Source organism: Phyllopteryx taeniolatus, chromosome 13 (genome assembly GCF_024500385.1).
Source record: "Phyllopteryx taeniolatus isolate TA_2022b chromosome 13, UOR_Ptae_1.2, whole genome shotgun sequence".
In the NCBI taxonomy this organism is placed as follows: Eukaryota; Metazoa; Chordata; class Actinopteri; order Syngnathiformes; family Syngnathidae; genus Phyllopteryx; species Phyllopteryx taeniolatus.
The window spans coordinates 25,608,802-25,623,368 of NC_084514.1; the positions used below are offsets into that span (position 1 = coordinate 25,608,802).

At 45.8% G+C, this 14,567-nt stretch overlaps 1 protein-coding gene across 5 annotated transcripts in view; it reads left to right on the forward strand.

The window, feature by feature from the left end:
• Positions 1–14,567, forward strand: part of dicer1 (dicer 1, ribonuclease type III) — a 265,924-nt gene that overhangs the window by 10,062 nt on the left and 241,295 nt on the right. Inside the window, exons 3-4 of one of the 5 annotated variants that reach the window (XM_061793885.1) lie at positions 13,121–13,251; positions 13,410–13,478. The exons of 3 other annotated variants lie outside the window; for them this stretch is intronic. The gene's annotated coding sequence lies outside the window, so the exon portion shown is untranslated. The remainder of the gene's footprint in view (positions 1–13,120; positions 13,252–13,409; positions 13,479–14,567) is intronic. One more of the 5 variants, XM_061793886.1, reaches the window with a different exon arrangement.

Here is a 14,567-nt window from a genome sequence, read left to right on the forward strand (position 1 = left end):
AATCCACTGTTTGAAGAAGACTTCGAGAGAAGAAATATACAGACCATACCACAAGATGCAAACCACTCATCAGCAAAATGAATTGTAAGGCCAGATTGGATTTTGCAAAGAAGTACAGACATGAGCCACAACAGTTTTTGAACAAAGTTTTATGGATTGATGAGACCAAGATGAGCCTCTCCCAAAGTGATGGAAAGGCCAAAGTATGGAGAAAGAGGATCTGCTTAGGATCCAAAACACAAAAGCTCATCTGTGAAGCATAGTGGAGGTAATGTCATGGCTTGGGCATGCATGGCTGCTTTTGGAACAAGCTCACCAGTCTTTATTGATGGCGCCTACCAGTGTGGTCGCCTCGGTAACGCGCTCTCTAGTATTGTTTTTGTGTTTTTCGTCCGTCTTTGGAGACCTTACACGACTCACTTACACAAGGGGAGACCTGCTAACCATCAAGAAGGCTACTCCGGACTTTCTGTCACCAACTTTCGCAAATCCGCTCAGTTTTTTCCCCGAGTCACTCACCGGAGCGGCGTCCGCGGCTTTCGGCGCATGGAGACGGAAGCGGCGCCACAGAGGGAAACGGGCCGGCATTCAGGTGAAACTCCGCAAGAGAGGACAAAGATTGGCGTTCCCGTCGATCCACCTCGCGAATGTACGCTACCTACACAACAAAATGGACAAGCTTCATCTTCTGTTAAAGACCAGTAAAGACTTCGGACGTTCCGCGGCCATGTGCTTCACGGAGACCTGGCTTTGCGACGCTGTACCCGATGGCGGCGTCATGCTTACCGGCTTCCTCATTCATCGAGCGGACCGCGACATGGAATCATCGGGGAAAACAAAGGGCGGCGGGATATGCCTCTATATCAACGAAAAATGGTGTACGGACGTCACGGAGCTCAGCAGACACTGCAGCCCGCATTTGGAGTCGCTATTTCTAAACTGTAAACCGTTCTACTCGCCACGTGAGTTCGCATCATTCATATTGGCTGGAGTCTACATACCGCCTCAAGCTAACACGAACGCCGCACTGCTAACGCTCGCCGAACAATTCAACGAAATTGAAAAAAAACACCCGGACTCACCCCTCATTATTCTCGGGGACTTTAACAAAGCTAAACTCAACCACGAACTCCCTAAATACAAGCAGCACATCGACTGTCCTACCAGGGAAAATAATACTTTAGACCACTGCTACACTACGGTAAAAAACGCATACCGTGCTATACCTCGTGCACCCCTGGGCTCGTCTGATCACTGCTTAATTCACTTAATACCGACGTACAGGCAAAACTTAAATGCGCGAAGCCTACAGTGAAAACAGTGGAAAAAGTGGACCAATGAAGCAAAGATGTAACTTCAAAGCTGTTTAGACTGCACAGACTGGAGTGTCTTTGAAAATTCAGCTGGCAGCCTGGATGAATATACGGACACTGTCACATCCTATATCAGTTTCTGTGAAGAGGTTTGTGTACCAACAAAATCATTTCGCACATTCAACAACAAACCGTGGTTCACTGCTAAACTTAAGCAGCTTCGCCACGCTAAGGAGGACGCATATCAGAGCGGGGACAGGGCCCTGTATAATCGAGCTAGAAACCAGCTGACTAAAGAAATTAACATTGCAAAGAGGATTTATACAGCAAAGTTGGAAAATAAGTTTAGCGCAAACGACTCTAAATCAGTCTGGCATGCATTCCAATCGCTGACTAATTACAAGCGACGATCAAGCCAAGCTGAGAACAATAGTACACTAGCCAATGACTTGAATACCTTCTACTGCAGATTTGAAAAGGACCGTTTCACACCACACACCCATCCGGCCGCACCCGCGACCACAATCACACCTCTGAGTTCTGCGTTAACCATCCATGAACAGGATGTGAGACGCATCTTCAAACAACAAAAGATTAACAAAGCGGCAGGCCCAGACCATGTGTCCCCATCCTGCCTCAAAGTCTGCGCAGACCAGCTCGCTCCAGTCTTCACTCAGATCTTCAAAAGATCTCTGGAAATGTGCGAAGTTCCATCCTGTTTCAAACGCTCCACCACCATTCCAGTCCCCAAGAAACCTGCAATCTCGGGTCTGAATGACTACAGGCCTGTCGCTTTGACATCTGTGGTCATGAAGTCCTTTGAACGTCTCGTGCTGGACCACCTCAAGAGTGTCACAGGTCCCCTGCTGGACCCCCTGCAGTTTGCCTACCAAGCGAACAGGTCTGCGGATGATGCAGTCAACATGGGACTGCACTTCATCCTAGAACACCTCGACAGTGCAGGGACGTACGCGAGGATCCTGTTCGTGGACTTCAGTTCAGCGTTCAACACCATCATCCCTGAACTCCTTTCATCCAAGCTTCTCCAGGTCAGCGTCTCACCTGCCATCTGCCAGTGGATTTACAGCTTTCTGACGGGCAGGACACAGCAGGTCAGGCTGGGGGAGGCCACCTCATCCACACGCAGCATCAGCACTGGGGCGCCCCCAAGGTTGTGTCCTCTCTCCGCTGCTCTTCTCTCTCTACACGAACGACTGCACCTCAGCGAACCCGACTGTCAAACTCCTGAAGTTTGCAGATGACACCACTGTCATCGGCCTCATCAAGGACGGTGACGAGTCTGCATATCGACAGGAAGCGGAGCGGCTGGAGCTGTGGTGCGGCCGACACAACCTGGAGCTGAACACGCTCAAGACTGTAGAGATGATCGTGGACTTCAGGAGGCATCCTTTGCCACAGCTGCCCCTCACGTTGTCCAGCTGCCTTGTGTCAACCGTCGAGACCTTCAAGTTCCTGGGAATTACAGTTTCTCGGGACCTGAAGTGGGCGACCAACATCAACTCCGTCCTCAAAAAAGCCCAGCAGAGGATGTACTTCCTGCGGCTTCTGAGAAAGCACGGCCTGCCACCGAAGCTGCTGAGGCAGTTCTACACAGCAGTCATCGAATCAGTCCTGTGTTCTTCCATCACAGTCTGGTTTGGTGCTGCTACAAAAAAGGACAAACTCCGACTGCAACGGACAATCAAAACTGCTGAAAGGATTGTCGGTACCCCCCTACCCACCCTTGAGGACTTGCACGCTACCAGAACTAAGACAAGGGCGTGCAAAATCCTCTCGGACCCTCCACACCCCGGTCACCAGCTCTTCCAGCTCCTTCCCTCAGGCTACCGATCAATGCAAACTAGAACTAGTAGACATTCCAACAGCTTCTTCCCTCTTGCAATCAACTTCTTAAACAGCTAACCTATAATTCCATTACAACAAGCTGGCAATTTTTTGACTTGAGTTGGTTGTTACATTTTTGTGGGGCCAATTATGTATTACTCGTGCACTCACTGTGGTTGTCTTGCCATGCTGCACTATTTGCATATACTGGCCACTCATGCCAGAGTAGCATCTGCTCCATTTGCACACTGATTGAGGAGTATCTGTAACATTTGCACAACCAACATTGTCCCAGATTATCGCACTACTCGTCACTTTAAACCGCATACACTCCTTGAAGTCTCAGCGCCCTTTGCACAATGGTCATTGCACCGGACTATTGCAATATTAGTCATTCGAACTGCTCTAAGTGCTAGAGGACTCTGCATCTTTTTGCACAATTGTTTTTTGTCAATGTCTTTATGTCTCCAAAGTGTTCTGTAAATTGACTGTCTGTTGTACTAGAGCGGGTCCAACTAACGGAGACAAATATCTTGTGTTTTGGACATACTTGGCAAATCAAGATGATTCTGATTCTGATGTAACTCATGATGGTAGCTGCAGAATGAATTCTGAAGTCTACAAAAACATTGTGTCTGGCAATTTACAGAAAAATGCATCCAAACTAATCGGGAGAAGCTTCATCATGCAACAAGACAATGACCCCAAAGACACTTGCCAACACAACAAAGGGAGAAAAAGTGGAAGGTCTTAGACTGGCCAAGTCAATCACCGGACCTTAACTCAATAGGGCATGCGCTTTACCTCCTGAAGAGGAGACTGAAGGGAGAAACCCCCAGAAACAAACAAGAACTGAAAGAGGCTGCAGTTAAAGGCCTGGAAAAGCATTTCAAATAAAGAATCTGGTGCAGTCAATGGGTCGCAGGCTTGATGAAGTTATTGCAAGTAAAGGTTATGCCTCGGGCTGGGCATCGTTTGAATGTGAGCGATTCCGGTTCCTTATTTCGATTCCGGTTCAAACGATTTTCGATTCTGATTCTTTTAGGGGGCTGGGTCAAAAAAGTTTGCATGGTTTAAATATAGGGTGTCCAAATTATGAACATCCATTTTCTTAGCAGCCCGCAGCATAGACTAAAATGAACATTTGACTCGAGGTTCTTTATAACCAGTATCAATATTAAACCTATGAACTAAAAGGAAATGTGTGTGGAACTAACAAAATTGACTTAATATTCATTAATTAATGTTTCAGCAAAAAGTTAAATATAGCATTGTTAAAATCATTAATTAGGACTGTTTTATTACGTCAAAGTTTTAACTTGACTTTCTGTTTTAAGCTTGTAGCCTTTTATTTTAAAGGGTACGCACCAGAATACAGCATTTTGGCACAAAAAGTAACTTCACACGGCACCGGTGATTTATTTTGTTTTTTTAATTTTTAAAAACATTTAATAATTTTTTTTAATGGATGGAACCAAATGCTATAAAACGCTGTTTCTTTTCCCTACCCACCGATGAGGCACAAGGTTAGTGTTTGTGATACTGTGAGACGTTGATGTGAATTTTTTCAAAGATCATTGTTACGTTACGTTGGTTTGAAGACTAAAATCAATGCTAAAAACCATCAGTGTAAATTTTCAACCAACCGTTTACCTTGTTAGCTGTCTCAATGTTGGCAAAGACGTATTTTATTGTTTCACTCACCCAGTTGAGTGTGAGTTGACTTCACTGAAGCTCCGCGCGTTGTAGGCTGAGGTCTGGAGTGCGTCAGACGTTACACATCGTGAAAGGCTCCTTTGCACAATATAATCTTATTCCAACTGTTGCACTGCGGCGACTGGTCATTAATTTTAACAAAGACAAGACATACTTTTGTTCGCCGCCGCCTCTGTTGGGCACAAGCACGTCTTCGTGCATGTTGTTCTTCGTTGGTTTCCGCCACTTCTTCTTCGGCCGGAGGACTTGGCATCGTAACTGGGCACCGGAATCTTTACATTTGAACGGTTCCGGGAGAACCGGAACATTAGTCCCGGTTCCAATCGGTTCTCGAGTTTTGATGGCCAACCCTAATTATGCCACCAAATATTATTCACAATCTGGTGCAGTCAATGGGTCGCAGGCTTGATGAAGTTATTGCAAGTAAAGGTTATGCCTCGGGCTGGGCATCGTTTGAATGTGAGCGATTCCGGTTCCTTATTTCGATTCCGGTTCAAACGATTTTCGATTCTGATTCTTTTAGGGGGCTGGGTCAAAAAAGTTTGCATGGTTTAAATATAGGGTGTCCAAATTATGAACATCCATTTTCTTAGCAGCCCGCAGCATAGACTAAAATGAACATTTGACTCGAGGTTCTTTATAACCAGTATCAATATTAAACCTATGAACTAAAAGGAAATGTGTGTGGAACTAACAAAATTGACTTAATATTCATTAATTAATGTTTCAGCAAAAAGTTAAATATAGCATTGTTAAAATCATTAATTAGGACTGTTTTATTACGTCAAAGTTTTAACTTGACTTTCTGTTTTAAGCTTGTAGCCTTTTATTTTAAAGGGTACGCACCAGAATACAGCATTTTGGCACAAAAAGTAACTTCACACGGCACCGGTGATTTATTTTGTTTTTTTAATTTTTAAAAACATTTAATAATTTTTTTTAATGGATGGAACCAAATGCTATAAACAGCTGTTTCTTTTCCCTACCCACCGATGAGGCACAAGGTTAGTGTTTGTGATACTATGAGACGTTGATGTGAATTTTTTCAAAGTTCATTGTTACGTTACGTTGGTTTGAAGACTAAAATCAATGCTAAAAACCATCAGTGTAAATTTGCAACCAACCGTTTACCTTGTTAGCTGTCTCAATGTTGGCAAAGACGTATTTTATTGTTTCACTCACCCAGTTGAGTGTGAGTTGACTTCACTGAAGCTCCGCGCGTTGTAGGCTGAGGTCTGGAATGCGTCAGACGTTACACATCGTGAATCAGAATCAGAATCAGAATCATCTTTATTTGCCAAGTATGTCCAAAACACACAAGGAATTTGTCTCCGGTAGTTGGAGCCGCTCTAGTACAACAGACAGTCAATTTACAGAACACTTTGGAGACATAAAGACATTGACAAAAAACAACAACAAACAACAATTGTGCAAAAAGATGCAGAGTCCTCAGTTCGAATGGCTAATATCGCAATAGTCCGGTGCAATGACCATTGTGCAAAGGGCACTGAGACTTCAAGGAGTGTATGCGGTTTAAAGTGACGAGTACTGCGATAATCTGGGACACTGGTTGTGCAAATGTTACAGATACTCCTCAATCAGTGTGCAAATGGAGCAGATGCTACTCTGGCATGAGTGGCCACTATATGCAAATAGTGCAGCACGGCGAGACAACTACAGTGAGTGCACGAGTAATACATAATACAGAAATGTGACAACGAACTCAAGTCAAAAAATTGCCAGCTTGTTGTAATGGAATTGTAAGTTAGCTGTTCAAGAAGTTGATTGCAAGAGGGAAGAAGCTGTTGGAATGTCTACTAGTTCTAGTTTGCATTGATCGGTAGCGCCTACCTGAGGGAAGGAGCTGGAAGAGCTGGTGACCAGGGTGGGGAGGGTCCGAGAGGATTTTGCACGCCCTTGTCTTAGTTCTGGCAGCGTGCAAGTCCTCAAGGGTGGGTAGGGGGGTACCGACAATCCTTTCAGCAGTTTTGATTGTCCGTTGCAGTCGGAGTTTGTCCTTTTTTGTAGCAGCACCAAACCAGACTGTGATGGAAGAACACAGGACTGATTCGATGACCGCTGTGTAGAACTGTCTCAGCAGCTCCGGTGGCAGGCCATGCTTTCTCAGAAGCCGCAGGAAGTACATCCTCTGCTGGGCCTTTTTGAGGACGGAGTTGATGTTGGTCGCCCACTTCAGGTCCTGGGAGATTGTAATTCCCAGGAACTTGAAGGTCTCGACGGTTGACACAAGCCAGCTGGACAGCGTGAGGGGCAGCTGTGGCGAAGGATGCCTCCTGAAATCCACGATCATCTCTACAGTCTTGAGCGTGTTCAGCTCCAGGTTGTGTCGGCCGCACCACAGCTCCAGCCGCTCCGCTTCCTGTCGATATGCAGACTCGTCACCGTCCTTGATGAGGCCGATGACAGTGGTGTCATCTGCAAACTTCAGGCTCCTTTGCACAATATAATCTTATTCCAACTGTTGCACTGCGGCGACTGGTCATTAATTTTAACAAAGACAAGACACACTTTTGTTCGCCGCCGCCTCTGTTGGGCACAAGCACGTCTTCGTGCATGTTGTTCTTCGTTGTTTTTTTGCCTCTTCTTCGTTGGTTTCCGCCACTTCTTCTTCGGCCGGAGGACTTGGCATCGTAACTGGGCACCGGAATCTTTACATTTGAACGGTTCCGGGAGAACCGGAACATTAGTCCCGGTTCCAATCGGTTCTCGAGTTTCGATGGGCAACCCTAATTATGCCACCAAATATTATTCACAATCTGGTGCAGTCAATGGGTCAAAGGCTTGATAAAGTTATTGCAAGGGTTATGCCACCAAATATTAAATGTTATTCACTTTCATTAATTTAATAGTCTGTTCCAATGCTTTTGCTCACTTGAAAAGTGGGTGGCTTCAAACAAAAGGTGCTCTGTCCTGAGTTGTTAAACACATCTAGATGTAAATACCATGAAATAATAGCTGGAATACTGAACTTTTGTCTCATATTCATCTTTTGATCTGAAACCCGAATGTTTTCAGTGTACATCAAAAACAAAGGAATTGACCTTGCCGTTCCAATGCTTTTGGAGGGGACTGTATGTGGAAGCTGATCTACCAAGCGGTTGCTCACGCACACAGATCTGGAAGCTGATCTACCAAGCAGATTCACCAAGGATTGCACCTGTCCTACGCGTGAAATTGCTACACCATTCATTTTACACAAAATAATACCAGGAAGCATAGATGCAAATCAGCATCTTACAGATGCTGGCCCAAACGGGCCAATACAAATTTTATAAATATATACAATGAAAAAACACATTCTTGTCAGGGTCCGGGGTATATAGGGTATTTTCACTGGCCGTTATGAATTTGGCCGAATCAGAACCATTTTTACTGGCCAAGTATGTTCGAACACACAAGGAATTTGTCTTTGGTAGTTGGAGCAAATCTAGTACGACAGCAAACAGCCACTGTGACATAATATACATTTTAAACAACTACACACACTACGGGTTCGAAAACTGGAAATTAATACGTTACCGCATTTGTGAGCTGAGAAGAAGAGCTTATTAGCAGTAGACTTTCCACAACCAAGTATTGAAGATTAACATATCATTTTGATTATACTTTACACCGATCTGATTGGCTTGAATGGTATCGATAATTAGCACTTTATGCTGATCGTCCAATCAGCTTTCATGTCATAAGTCGGCGATCCGATCAATGACGTCATCAATCGGCTCCGCAAAAAACATTTACTCCGCGTCGCCATTGCATATTAATCCAAAAGCTAGTTTATTTTTAGCCTTGTCACGGGTCTTGTGGCGTAGTACTGTAACTATCTGACGACCAATAAAGTTTTTTTCAATCTCGTCGGTGAAAAAACACATCGGTGAAGGACTATTTTGCGGTGTTTCAGACAAACAACACTTTGCAGTCTATGCACAACTGAAGTACGTCGTCGGGAACGTCATCTAAATGCTTCAACAACAAATTTGATCGGGCACCTGAAGAATCGATCGCAAACTCTGGACAACAACCGTCCATATAGCCGGGACAGTGAGAAAGTTAGAGTAAACATGTTATTAACAGTATTTGTTAAAGTAATTTAATTGCAATGAAGTAATTTTTAGGCTTTACACAATCAGGATTTTTGGGGCCGATCAAGTTTAAAAAAAAAAAAAAGAAAAAAAAAAAAAAAAAAGATCACCGATCCGATCACAAGATGGAGCAATGTCCATTTACATGACTTGTTCATTTATTGTGTATACTTGTGTACTGAGTACCGTATCCATCCATCCATTTTCTGTACTGCTCATCCTCATTTGGGTCGCGTGCATGCTAGAGCCCATCCCAGCTCAAAATTCTTTTCTAGCATTTTAGACAAAAGTTAAAACATCAATGACCTCTAGGGGGCATCAAGGCTTGGCCACTGACACAAGTTTAGGTCAGCTCAACATTACAACATGACAGAAATAATGGGTGCCAACTTACTGTAATTCAATTGCTTCAATAAATACTGTTAATGACTTGCTTAGTCTAACTTTCTCACTGTCCCGGCTATATGGACGGGTGTTGTCCAGAGTTTGCGTCCGTTTGGTTTTTCCTTTTTTTTTTTTTTTTTCACGCTGTGTTGCTTGAACGCGGCATGCGCCTCCTTGTGTACATTCTTCAGGTGCCCGATCAAATTTGTGTTGAAGCATTTAGATGACGTTCCCCACAACCACTTCAGTTGTGCACAGACTGCAAATAACACCGATGACGTGTTTTTTAACCGACAAGATTGAAAAAAACTTTATGGGTCGTCAGATAGTTACAGTACTGCGCCACAAGACACGTGACAAGGCTAAAAATAAGGAAGGGGCCCTTCAGCTAAAATATTCTTAAACCCCCCTAAATGATTTTGTTGTTTAAAAAGAAAAACAAAAAAAATTAACCTCCCAAATTCTTCAATAAGCGGTGATAAACCACCCGTCAATGTTTTCAGGGTTACCCCTACCTTTTTAAAATAAAAAAGCAAAATAAAAAAATTTAAAAGATGAAAAAAATTAAAAATGTTATTGTGTCAAGTCATGTCATTGACCTCTGTATTGATCAGGTGTGTCATGTCATTTACATATCTTATTTTTTAAAATCAGTTTAGATTAGCTAATGGACCATACAACCAATTCTTACGTTGATATGGCAATATATACTGTTGGCATGAAGGAATTCAATTTATAGTATCATGATATGTTTTATGCCATATTGACCAGTCCTATTGTCTTTTTTACCCAACATATTTTTAGTTTGCATCCATCCATTCATTTACCTCCACTTACAGTATCTGAAGTTGGGTGGCGGGCGCAAAGGGACATGGTCGAATGCCTTCTCCATGACCACAAAACACATGTAGACTGGTTGGGCGAACTCCCGTGCACACTTGATGACCCTGCTGAGTGCGTAGAGCTGGTCCACTGTTCCACAGCCAGGATGAAATCCACACTGCTCCTTGAACCTGAGATTTGACTTCCTGATGGACCTTCCTCTCCAGAACCCTTGAATAGATCTGACCAGGGAGGCTTCTTAAAAAGGGGGACCACCAGCTGCCAATCTGCCAATCCAAAGGCACTGTCCCCGATGTCCACGCGATGTTGCAGAGGCGTGTCAACCAGGACAGCCCTACAACATCCAGAGCCTTTAGGAACTCCAGACTGATCTCATCCACCCCTGGGGCCCTGCCACCGAGGAGATTTTTAACCGCCTTGGTGACTTCAACCCGAGAGAGAACGGAACCCGCCTCAGAGTTCCCAGTCTCTGCCCACACAACCACAAATTGACTCATCGAACTGCATCCTAGGGTTTCCTGGTGCCAAATGCACATGTGGACACCCTTCTGTCTGAACATGGTGTTCGTTATGGACAGTCCGTGATGAGCAGTCCAATAACACAACACCACTCGGGTTCTGTTTGGCAAGGCTGTTGTTCCCAATCACGCCCTTCTAGGTCTCACTGTCATCGCCCACATGGGCATTGAAGTCCCCCAGCAGAACAAGGGAGTCCTCAGCGGGACTCCAAAAAGGTTGGGTACTCTGAGCTGCTGTTTGGTGCATATCCACAAACAACATTCAGGACCCGTCTCCCTACTCAAAGGCAGAGTAAGGCTACCCACTCGTCAACTGGGGTGCAACCCAACACACAGGCACCGAGCCGGGGGTGGTGGTTGGGGCAATAAGTATGCCCACACCTGCTCGGTGCCGCTCAACGTGGGCAACTCCAGAGTGGAAGAGAGTGCAATGCCTGTCTGGAAGACTGGTACCGGAGCCCAAGCTGTGTGTTGAGGTGAGCCCCACTATGTCCAATCGGAATTTCTCGACCTCACACACCAGCCCAGGCTCTTTCCCTGTCAGGGAGGGATGTGATATTCCACATCCCGAGAGGCAGCTTCTGGAGCCGGGGATCGGACAGTCCCCCGGCCTCTGGCCGCTGCCCAGCTCACACGGCACCCGACCCCCCTTGGCCCCTCCCACAGGTGGTGATCCCATGGGAAGTATTTTTAGTCGTATTTACTTAAATCGATAAGCCATTTTACGTTTGCCACACTGCGTACATTTTTTACGCATGCCAGGTTAACAATCCTCGATCATCGACCAGAACAGATACACCCCTAGATTTATACGTGAATGGCTTTTGCGGTCGTGGCTGCTGCGCCCCCCTTCTTAAAACGGGGGACATCCACCCCAGTCTGCCAATCCAGAGGCACTGTCCCCGATGTCCACGCGATGTTGCAGAGACGTGTCAAACAGGACAGCCCCATCCAGAGCCTTTGCAAACTCTGGGCGAATCTCATCATCTCAGGAGCTTTTTAACCACCTCAGTGACCTCAACCCCAGAGATAGGAGAGCCCGCCTCAGAGAACCCAGACTCTGCTTCCTCATGGGAAGCCGTGTCGCTGGAATTGAGGAGGTCTTCGACGTATTCTCCCCACCGGTTAGGGTTAACAATCCTCGATCATCGACCAGAACAGGACAGCAGCGCCCCATCCCCACTATACACAGTGTTGATGGTGCACTGCTTCTCCCTCCTGAGACTCCTTCTTCAGCTTGACGGCATCCCTCACTGTTGGTGTGCACCAACGGGTTCGGGGATTGTCGCCACGACAGGCACCGACCACCTTACGGCCACAGCTCCGGTAGGTCCCCTCAGCAATGGAGGCGCGGAACATGGTCCACTCGGACTCGATGTCCGTTTGTATCGATCCGTTGTGGTAAAGAAGGAGCTAAGCCGGAAGGCGAAGCTCTCAATTTGATTGATTTACCAGTCGATCTACGTTCCTACCCTCACCTATGGTCACAAGCTGTGGGTCGTGACTGAAAGAACAAGATCCCGGATACAAGCGGCCAAAATGAGTTTCCTCCGCAGGGTGTCCGGGCTCTCCCTTAGAGAGAGTGTGAGAAGCTCGGTCATCCGGGATGATCTCCGAGTAGAGCCGCAGCTCCTCCACATCGAGAGGAGCCAGATGAGGTGGCTGGGGCATCTGATTCGGATGCCTCCCGGACGCCTCCCCGGTGAGGTGTTCCGGGCACTTCCCACCGAGAGGAGACCCCGGGGACGACCCAGGACACGCTGGAAAGACTAGGTCCTTCGGCTGGCCTGGGAACGCCTCGGGATACCCCCGGAAGAGCTGGAGGAAGTGGCTGGGGAGAGGGAAGTCTGGGCGTCCCTGCTAAAGCTACTGCCCCCGCAACCCAACCTCTGATAAGCGGTAGAAAATGGATGGATGGCTGCTGTGGCAACCCACTCCGAGTTAAATTATTCAGGCTGAATCAAAGCGAGACATCACATTATAATTTTGTTGGAGCATCATGTTTTTGTTGACTTACAAAGTAGTTTAAAATAATAATTTGGTTCAGTGATATCTATCAAATGGCATTCCTTTCCTCTTTGACTGTGGGACAAAAATTTATTTGGTCAGCCACCAATTGTGCAAGTTCTTCCACTTAAAAAGATGAAAGAGGCCTCTAATTTTCATGATAGGTTTTCCTCACCTATGAGAGACAAAATGAGAAAAAAAATCCAGGAAATCACATTGTCTGATTTTTAGTTAATTAGCAAATGATGGTGGAAAGTATTTGTTTAATAACAAACGTTCATCACAATAATTGTAATATACCCTTTGTTGGCAATGATAGAGGTCAAATGTTTTCTGTGAGTCTTCAAGGTTTTCACACACTGTTGCTGCTAATTTGGCCCTTTCCGCCATGCAGATTTCCTCTCGAGCAGTGATGTTTTGGGGCTGTCGCTGGGCAACAGACTTTCAACTCCCTCCAAAGATTATCTATGAGGTTGAGATCTGGAGACTGGCTAGGCCACTCCAGGACCTTGAAATGCTTCTTACGTACGTAGCCACTCCTTCGTTGTCCGGGATCTGTGTTTGGGATCATTTGATGCTGAAAGACCCAGCCACGTTTCATCTTCAATGCCCTTGCTGATCGTAGGCGGTTTTCACTCAAAATCTCACAATACATGGCCTCATTCATTCTTTCATTTACACAGGTCAGTCGTCCTGGTCCCTTTGCAGGAAAAACATCCCCAAAGCATGATGTTTCCACCCCTTCATAGTAGGTATGGTGTCCTTTGGATGCAACGTGGCATTCTTTCTCTTCCAAACATGACAAGTTGAGTTTTTGACAAAAAGTTCTATTTTGGTCTCATCTGAATGTATGACATTCTTCCAGTCCTCTTCTGGATCATCCAGATGCTCTCTGGCAAAGTTCAGACAGGCCTGGACATGTACTGGCTTAAGCAGGGGGACACGTCTGGCACTGCAGGATTTGAGTCACTGGTAGTAGTGTGTTACTGATGGTAGCCTTTGTTACTTTTGGTCCCAGCTCTGCAGGTCATTCACTAGGTCCCTCTGTGTGGTTCTGGGATTTCTGCTCACCGTTCTTGTGATCATTTTGACCCCACAGGGTGAAATATTGTGTGGAGGCCCAGATCGAGGGATATTGTCAGTGGTCTTCTATGTCTTCCATTTTCTAATACCGTATTTTCACGACCATAAGGCGCACTTAAAAGTCTTACATTTTCTCCAAAATGGATGGGGCGCCTTATAATGCGGCACACCTTATGTGTGCACAGAGTTCCAAAATCTGTAAATGTTGTTGTGTGACTTTAATGAGCGCTCCGCTTGACTGACTGGGACGATTTCCTGCCGACACGCTGCTTGTATAGAGGAAGGCGGACGTGACTGAGGACAGCATGCGGACGTTAAGGGGGAAGGGTGCGCGTGACAGAGGACGCTAAAGACACGCCCCCAGTAGGTATATAGTTCCGGTTTGTCAATTGGTTTGGCTAAGGACCCCCGAAAATGGCACCTACAAAGAGACACGCTTACGAAGCACAGTTTAAACTGTAAGCTATCAGTTACGCGGCGGAACATGGGAATTGAGCAGCTGAGAGAGAATTCAAGATCAACGAATCCATGGTTTGCAAGTGGAAGAAGCAGGAAAACGAGGTTCGTCAAGTCAAGAAGACGAAGCTGCGTTTCCGCGGAAACAAGGTGAGGGGGCCCGAGTTGGAAGACCAACTCGAGGAATGGATTAATAAGCAAAAAACAGCCGGGAGAAGCCTCTCTACAGTCACCATTCGACTGAGGGCAATAACGCTTGCAGAAGAAATAAAAATCATTTTCAAGGAGATCCATCTTGGTGC